Consider the following 10,223-nt stretch of genomic DNA (forward strand, 5'->3'; position numbering starts at 1 on the left):
CAATCCAAAGCATCTGGGACGTGGTCAGAGGAAACCTTTGACAGAGCTTTTTAGATGGAAGCGGGAGAAAGGTCCTTCCATTCTGAAGAGAGGAGAAATTGGTCTAATCTGGCATGTGATGGGTGTTCTCTACCATTATCCCAAGTCTCTTTCCTTCAATTTAAGATCCACCAGATCCAAGGAGAAGATGAATTCCATAAAGTCTTGACTGTCCTTTACACATTGCAGATTGCCTCTTCTATCGCCTATCGATTTAGTGATATTCAAGTCCCATCCATTTAACAACGGCCCGAATGGTTACACCTTACATCTCGAAGTTCTTGAAAGAAAGAGTCTCTTTGTGCCCTCTCATTTGACCCGTGTATAGAAGAAATTATGAGAGATTCCTCTAATGCATGGCACCATAGTTCCACAGATAGAAAGTAGAATTTTGTTTGATTGACCTTCTAAGAGCTAAGTATGATGAATTCTAACCAACAATGATATCCCTTGCTAAACCAATCAAGTCTATATGAGACCATTCAACTATTCTTGAACCCCCATCAATTGTAAGGGCTGAGATGGAAAAGCCACTTTAGATTCTTGAATTAGAATAACATCACATGATGAGGAGATGATTAGGTCTCTAATAGCCCTCCATTTAGTCACTGCCCTGGATCCTCTACATTCCATGCCGCAATTATTGTGGCCATAAAATGAGACGGAACAAAAGAAGTAATGAAGTGACCTGCACCTGTAATCCACATATCCAAAGGTAACAACTGTTGGCAATAAATTTGAAGCAGAAATAAAACTAAACTATTCTACTTCAATAAATAATAGGCAGTAATAGGCTAAAATAAAAAATTAAAAGTAAAAGTAGGAAAAATGGAACCCGAGATGCTGAGGCGTGGTATGTTGGTCACTTTCCTTGAAGTAGATTTCGCCGCCTTACAGTGCACTAGGCTTGGATGGCGTTCTACTCCTGAGATACAACAGCCTCTCGTTCCTTCTGCCTCGATGATTTGCACGGATCAAAAAAGGCTTTGAACCCAGAATCAATATGCTTCAAGCCCGTTAAACAATTTTGAAAGAAATATTTTAACTGGTGGGAATAGAGAGTATTTTAACTGGTGGGAATAGAGAGTAGAGAGTGAAAAAGAATTGTTCTTTTCTAATCTGTAGAGGCCTTCTATTTATAGACTTCTACAGACGTATGGCTACAGGGCGCGTCCTTTTCCGTGAGGCGCGAAACCTTCGCGTGGACGGGCGCGATCCTTCGCGTGGAAGCGCGTTGCTGCGCCTCCCTTTTTGCACGGTCGTAAAAGCACTTGCTTTTACGTTCGTGCAAGGCGCGTCTTGCTTTTACGTTCGTGCAAGACTTGCACGGTCGTAAAAGCAGCAAGAGGGACACTAAAAACCGGTGGGAAAAAAACGATGGAAAGAAGGACTCGAACTCACAATCTTGTGAGAACAAACCCCACACACAAACCAACCATACCACCAAAGGATTGTAATAATATAAAACATTTAATCATTAATAAATACAACAATCCCCCACCTGATTAAAATGTTTTCAAGATTTTATAAAAATAGTCATACCGGGCTTTTATGTCACGACTTCAATAAAGGTAGCTTGCGGCTTTGAACCTTTACCTAGTGAAAGTATACTTTCATCTGAAAGGAATAGTGGTAGCTAAAAAATTTTGAACCAAATCCTTTAGTTCAAATTTCTATATACTTCACTCATGACAAATGCAAATACTGGGTTCATCATAGGTGGTGCTTTTTGGCCTCATGCACCAATATCTCAGTTTCATGAGCGCTCTAGGGGTTAAACCCTTATCCCCATAGACTGCGGCCACACAGTCACACTCACATAGGTGAATCCTCCAAGGGTGCTCGCAGCACAGCACCTTGTCATAGACTCGGACTCATTCAGAGTTTTAAACTCTTCCGTATACCTCTGCTGTATTTAGCACTCACATCATAGGGAGAGACCAAATGACATAAAGTCATTTTAATAATAGTGCTAACTAATCATTAAACAACTTGTTTTTCCCGTTGAACCTTTCGTCTTGGGATCTCCAGTCAGAATAGGTTGGGTTGCCATTGTCAATGATTCTTTATGGGTTTCAGTCCCATCCCCCTTGATGTTTCTATGACTTTGCTTCTAGCTAGTCCTTTAGTCAAAGGATCTGCTAGGTTACCTTCAGATCTAACAAATTCCAAAGTCACGATACCATTTTTAATTAGGTATCTAATTGTCTTATGTCTCACACTAATGTGTCTTCTGTTTCTTTTGTTATATTCAGTATTTCTACAAGTATTAATTGCAGCTTCATTGTCACATAACAAAGAGATAGCAGGCATAGGCTTTTCCATAATAGGAATTTCTGACATAAGATTCTTAAACCATTCTGCTTCTTGAGATGCAGAATCTAAGGCTACAATCTCAGCCTCCATAGTGGATCTGGTGATCACAGTTTGTTTGGATGATCTCCAAGCAACAGCTGCACCACCCAACATGAATATGTATCCACTAGTTCCTTTTCGGTTCATTGAATCAGTGATCCAACTAGCATCACTGTATCCTTCAAGTACAGTGGGAAATCTTGAGTAATGTAAACCATAAGACATGGTACCTCTCAAGTATCTAAGTACTCTGTCCAGTGCTTCCCAGTGACTAAGACTAGGGCAACTATTAAACCTACTGAGCTTTCCTATAGCATAGGAAATGTCAGGTCTACTTGTATTTGCAATATACATCAGTGTCCCAATAATCTGAGCATATTTTTCTTGGGCTACTGGATCACCTTTGTTGCACTTCAAGTTCAAACCGTGCTCATAAGGTGTACTCACTGGTTTACAGTTGTACTTATCAAATTTCTTCAAAATTTTCTCAATATATTGTGATTGATCAAAGATTATACCATTAGGTATTCTGGTAATTCTGTTACCAAGAATTACCTCTGCCTGACCTAAATCTTTCATATCAAAATTATTAGATAAAAAATTCTTGATATCAGTTACAATATTTATATCAGTACCAAAAATTAAGATATCATCAACATATAAACATAAGATAACACATGAATCATTTTCTAACTTAGAATATAAGCATTTATCAGATTCATTTACTTTAAAGCCATAAGAAACAATTATTTCATCAAATTTTCTATGCCATTGCTTAGGAGCTTGTTTTAAACCATAAAGGGATTTGACTAACCTACAAACTTTTCTTTCCTGTCCCTGAGCCACATATCCCTCTGGCTGTTCCATATAAATCTCTTCCTCTAAATTACCATTGAGGAAGGCAGTCTTGACATCCATCTGATGGATAATCAAATTATGGATTGAAGCCAGTGCAATTAAAGTACGGATAGTAGTTATCCTAGTCACAGGAGAATACGTATCAAAGTAGTCAATACCCTCTTTCTGAGAAAAGCCCTTAGCAACTAATCTTGCTTTATATTTTTCAATTGAACCATCATGTCTTAATTTCCTTTTAAAGATCCATTTACAACCTAAAGCCTTACTACCAGGTGGTAAATCAGTTAGAAACCATGTTTCATTAGTCATAAGTGAATTCATTTCGCTATTAATAGCTTCCTTCCAAAACATAGAATCTAATGAGTTCATGGCATCTTTATATGTTTTAGGATCATCTTCAACCATAAAGGTATAAAAATCAGATCCAAAATCTTTCTTTTTCCTAATTCTTTTGCTTCTACCAAGTTCATTAACATCAATAAGTTCATTTTCATTTTCATTAGAAGGTGAACTACAAGATGCATTATTAGATCTATCTATTATATGTTTTTCTATTTTATTCTTAAAAGGAAAAACATCTTCAAAGAAAGAAGCATCTTTAGATTCAATTATAGTATTCTTGTCTATGCCATTAATATCAGAACTAATGACTAAGAATCTATAAGTAGCACTATTAAGAGAATAACCAAGAAATATAGCATCAAAAGTATTAGGTCCTAATTTTCTTTTCTTAATTAAAGGAATATTAACCTTAGCCAAACAACCCCAAACTTTTAGGAAGCTTAGGTTAGGTTTTCTTCCTTTCCAAAGTTCATAAGGAGATTCATTAGAACCTTTAAATGGAACTCTATTAAGCAAGAAACATGCAGTAAGCACTGCTTCCCCCCACCAAACCTCAGGTAAACCTGAGTTGGCAAGCAAAGATCTTACCATATCTTGCAAAGTCCTATTTTTTCTTTCAGCCACTCCATTAGATTGAGGTGAATAGGGAGGTGTTACTTCATGTAGAATTCCATTAATTCTACAGAATTCATTCAAGTCATTAGAGGTGTATTCTCCTCCTCTATCTGACCTGAGAATCTTTATTCTCTTGTCAAGTTGATTTTCTACTAAAGATTTATAAGACTTAAATATCTCAATTACTTCATCTTTAGTTTTCATCAAATAAACTTGACAATACTTAGAATAATCATCTATGAAGGTTATGAAATACCTTCTTCCCCCTTTAGTCAAAGTTTCATTTAGTTCACATACATCCGAATGAATTAATTCTAATAAGGTGGAATTTCTATTTACCATTTTAAATGGTTTTCTAGGTTGCTTAGACTGAACACAAATTAGACACTTTTCTTTTTCATCTAATGAAACATTAGGCAATAAACCAGAACTAATCATTCTTTTAATAGTATTATTATTCACATGTCCTAATCTAGCATGCCAAAGAAATGAAGAACATACTGAAAGAATAACTTTATTATTACTATAAGAAGGAATATCCAAAGGTACATCATTCATTTTATTAATTACATATAAGCCATCACACTCATAGCCTTTGCCTACAAATGTTCCATTCTTTGTTATAATCACTTTCTTAGATTGAAATAACAAAGAATAGCCACTCCTTATCAGAAGAGATCCACTGATCAGATTCCTCCTTCCTTCGGGTACATGGTACACATTAAATAGAGGAAGTACATTCCCAGATGTAAGCCTTAGAAGTACTTTCCCAGTTCCAAGTACTCGTGCCGAGGTAGAATTTCCCATAGTCACTGTTAGGCCGCTCCGGACCTGATAAACAGTAAAAAGGGTACGATCAGTACACATATGAACATTCGCACCTGTATCCACTAACCAATCGGTAGAATGAATTGCCAAATTTAACTCTGGACTTAAAGTTACATACCGATCATCAATACTAGAAGGACCAGTACTGGATAACACCATGTTGGTTTGTGGATTGGCAGGTTGAGGAGGTGCATGTTCATAGTTCTGATACTTCTTCTTCTTCATCCGGCATACTCGTGCCATATGACCGGATTTTCCACAATTGTAGCAAATCGGCCTCCAATCATTCTTATTGATCTGGTGTTTTGGCTTCATAGATTTTCCTTTGTTCTTAGGTCCACCCTTTTCAAATTTGGAGTTTTTGAACCTATAAGTTTTATTCTGGCCTTCCACAAAATTTACCTTAGTTAGAAACTCAGGGTTCATAATTTGCTCATTGTCTTTCTCAAGATGTTGCTCTTGGATCCTAATGGCAGATAGTAGGGTTTTCATGCTCATTTCTTCGGTCTTATGTTTTAGAGACAACCCAAATTCTTTCCAAGAAGGTGGAAGCTTGTCAATGGTACAAGCAACTTGAAGGCTCTCAGTTATACCCATTCCTCTTAAGCCTAATTCATGATAAATCACTGTTAGCTCATGGGCTTGGTCAACTATGGGCTTTGTGTCTACCATCTTATAAGACAAAAATTGACTAGCAGTATATTTGTCCATTCCGGCATCTTGGATACCATATTTTTTATTAAGATCATCCCAAATCTCCTTAGAGGTTTTCAAAGTGCAATAGACATCAAAGAGGGGATCAGAAAGATAGGACAAAATCCTACCCCTACACAGGTAGTCTTTCTTCCTAAATTCCTCTAAATTACAAGTCCTCGCCGGTTCATTCTCATCCTCATTTGGAGGAGAGTCAAAAATTATGGAAAATAATCCAAGCGTGGTTAAGAAGATTTCCATTTTCTCTCTCCAACGCTTAAAATTAGTTCCATTAAACTTTTCAGGAGGAACCGGGTCACTTGCATTGGCCATTGGGGTAACTCTAATTACTAGCCTATTATACGTAGATATCTACTTCAAGATTGTTGGCAATAAATTTGAAGCAGAAATAAAACTAAACTATTCTACTTCAATAAATAATAGGCAGTAATAGGCTAAAATAAAAAATTAAAAGTAAAAGTAGGAAAAATGGAACCCGAGATGCTGAGGCGTGGTATGTTGGTCACTTTCCTTGAAGTAGATTTCGCCGCCTTACAGTGCACTAGGCTTGGATGGCGTTCTACTCCTGAGATACAACAGCCTCTCGTTCCTTCTGCCTCGATGATTTGCACGGATCAAAAAAGGCTTTGAACCCAGAATCAATATGCTTCAAGCCCGTTAAACAATTTTGAAAGAAATATTTTAACTGGTGGGAATAGAGAGTATTTTAACTGGTGGGAATAGAGAGTAGAGAGTGAAAAAGAATTGTTCTTTTCTAATCTGTAGAGGCCTTCTATTTATAGACTTCTACAGACGTATGGCTACAGGGCGCGTCCTTTTCCGTGAGGCGCGAAACCTTCGCGTGGACGGGCGCGATCCTTCGCGTGGAAGCGCGTTGCTGCGCCTCCCTTTTTGCACGGTCGTTCGTGCAAGGCGCGTCTTGCTTTTACGTTCGTGCAAGACTTGCACGGTCGTAAAAGTAGCAAGAGGGACACTAAAAACCGGTGGAAAAAAAACGGTGGAAAGAAGGACTCGAACTCACAATCTTGTGAGAACAAACCCCACACACAAACCAACCATACCACCAAAGGATTGTAATAATATAAAACATTTAATCATTAATAAATACAACAACAACTCCCATCATTTTCCAGCTCCAGATCATGCAACAAAAGGGAAATCGTCCCAAGGGAAGGTCCAAAAACAGCACATCAAATTCCAACTGGAATAAGAGGCTAATAGAGGCTAATAGTGCAGAATAAGAGCAAAAAAAAGGATAGAGTGGTATGGATACAACAATAAAAAAGGGAACCAGTATCTATAAATCATCTCAATCGGGGTTCACATCCGTCATCTGACGACAAAGAGTATCCTACTTGACTGCCACAGCAGCCTTCTCCCTTTCAAGATCTAAGAGGATACCAGCCACCTCTCTAGCAACCCCCTCTAAAAATGAGAATCCACGTGCCCTTCCCCACTCAAGAAGCAGTTCATGGGGAATAAAGCCTAGTGGCTTGGTGATCTCTTAAGTTCCTTCTTCTTTCACCTAGCCAGTAGCAGTTTCGCAGTTGCCTCCTTTACCGCTCTGACTGCTCGAGTCTTACAGATTTGCGCGTCAAGGATGAAGATGATGCCGGCTTCTTCTAGGTTGAGGGAGCATCAGCCTGAGGGGGAAGGAGCTCCTCTTCTACTTCCATACCCACAGGCAAGGTGTGAGTTTCTGTAGTGACCTCATCTATTTTAGCATCAGAAGCAGGGTTAAAATTTAGAGTCGGAGCCACCTCCGTTGCATACACCACATCATCCACGAGACCCATCTAAGATGTTGGCAAAGTGGGGAATAGAGAGGCTGTTTGAGTGGGAGTCTGAGGGTGTGAGGCCCAATAGTCCCACATTGGAAAGACTCGTTCCAGAGCCTGGACATATGAGGCGGGTGTCTCCTAATCCTGCAGACGCGTTTTGGGTGGAAAACAAAACCGGGGAGGGGTGAAGGACGCTTGCGTGAAGCCCCAGAACCGGACAATATCTGGCAGGGGAGCCCCGTGTTCCTCCCTCATGTGGCCCCCACGTGGGCACTAGGTGCCTCACGTGCCTCGCAGAGGAGGGGGCGTGACATTTGGTATTAGAGCCGAGGACGGCTCTTGTCCGATGGTGGGAAGGGTGTGAGGCCCAATAGTCCCACATCGGAAAGACTCGTTCCAGAGCCTGGGCATATGAGGCGGGTGTCTCCTAATCCTGCAGACGCGTTTTGGGTGGAAAACAAAACCGGGGAGGGGTGAAGGACGCTTGCGTGAAGCCCCAGAACCGGACAATATCTGGCAGGGGAGCCCCGTGTTCCTCCCTCATGTGGCCCCCACGTGGGCACTAGGTGCCTCACGTGCCTCGCAGAGGCGGGGGCGTGACAGAGAGGGCGCCACTGTGGATGCTAACACTCCACAAGAGTCTTTCTTGGCAAGGGGTGTCGACGCGCAGTTAGCAAGTTAGCAGAGGGGTGCTGGTTTTCAACCAAGCATCACGAGATAATTAGGAGTTCATAGATGGAATTAGATGAGGTCTCTCCCATTCGTCAGCTGGGCAACCAGTGATTTGAAAGGATGGAGGCAGTCTTTCCGGGGCTCAGCAGTTCCAAGCCCATCAATGGAGATCAGATCAACATGGCTGCAGAAATCTCAAGCCCCTCGTTGCCCTCTAGGAGAAGATTCAAATTTCGGTCTAGGCTGGATCAAGGAGAAAGGCTCGAACCCAGCTCATCAACAGTGTGGACCGCGAAGAAAGGCTCGAACCCAGATTATCTACACTACGGACCGATCTTTGCTTTGAATCACAGACCGGTGAAGGTGTGAGGTCACGCCCCAGATCCGATATTAGGTGAAGGGGCTTCCAAAGGAAGAGAAGAGACTATCACACCCAAACCGTAGGATATTTTCCACAATAGCACAAAACGCACAATAAAAATAAAATATAGCATGATAAAAATTTGTCTAATTTTATTTGCTAAACAAAGAAAAACCGGTCCCAAGCATTTAAACCCAACATATGAATATTCTTGACTGCATAACTCAACTTTATTGACATAACTATACTTATTGATAGCTTGCAACTATGTTTCAAGCTTTATTCTTTTATCCTTCATTCATTTATTCTTTCTTGCTCCTAAGAACCTTAATTATCTGAAACAAAAAAATATAAAGAGACAAATAAGCTTTGCGGCTTAGTATGTAGCCAAGCACCACCTTACGGGATCTAGTATAAAATTTTGCATGATTCAAAGCATCATTTGAAAAGTAAAATTATACTGTAAAAAAAAATTTCATGAACATGATAATAAATTATGTCGTGGCAAACTGCATCTTTTGTAGCGAAGACTGAGTGATTGATCTCGTTATCGCTAAGGCATGGCTTTTCTGATATGGGTTTGGGTGTTCATGCTTCTATCCTGCCTGCTTCGGATGCTAATTTAAGTCATAAAAATTAGTTCAGTTAGTATTTTATCGATATTATCTTGCTAGCAGAGGTTTCTATGTGCTCATTTAACCTACTTGAAAAAACTTTTTGCCTCTGCTCGGTAGTTTCGTAGCCGTTTTGTTCGATCATTTTCTAGGACTAGAAGGAACCGCTATAATGACCACCACGTGCATTTCATTTTCTTCGACCTGGAAAGAGGAAAAAATGGAGTCTTTGTCTAAAGAAATACGTTGAAAAAGGCAAAGAACCTTTCAACGAGATAGTGTTTGATTGTATATATAAATCATGCAAGTTCGTAAAGTTGAAAGTGCAATTTAAAATATTCATGATCATCAAATATTTACCATTTATCCATAATTTTATTTAAAGAATGCTCACAGATTTTTCATACTACGGTCACCATAACCTGTAATAGGGCCATCTTTGTAATCAATAATATATCATAGTTTATATTCGTTACCAATTTTAACCCATTGACAGAGGGCTATTTTCTTTAGATGCTAGCTCCAGGATGTCGATTGGCCTTTATTTATGAAGACGATCATAGCTATCTAAGAGCTCATAAAATATTTTATATTTTTTTATAAATCATATGTTTATAAATAAGTTGGAAATGCTAAATAGCATTACAAAAGTTTAAAATTTGTAATCATGCCACATATATCATTTTCATGCATTTTTGTATAATCATAATTTATACGTAAATTATTTATAATTAAGTATTCAGTACAGACGCTATTTGGCCAAAAATATGGAATATTTACAATCATATGCTTGATTCTAAATTTTTTAAAAAAATGCACAATCAATCATGTCAAATATAATTTATAATTATATATCTAAAATTAATTAGTAATTTAAAATTAATAAGGTTTGTCGAGAGTCACTTAGCACTGTTCGGCTAAAGGTTACTATGTTCAATTGGGCAAATTCGTTGCACGTTTCAAAACCATTTAAAACAGAATAAATTACTTGCTATTCACTATTTAAAATCTAAATATAAACTAAATCTAAGCAATCCGAAATAG

The sequence above is a fragment of the Phoenix dactylifera genome, chromosome 9, assembly GCF_051530095.1.
Source record: "Phoenix dactylifera cultivar Ajwa chromosome 9, Ajwa_hap1_PhDact_Kaust_v1.1, whole genome shotgun sequence".
In the NCBI taxonomy this organism is placed as follows: domain Eukaryota; kingdom Viridiplantae; phylum Streptophyta; class Magnoliopsida; order Arecales; family Arecaceae; genus Phoenix; species Phoenix dactylifera.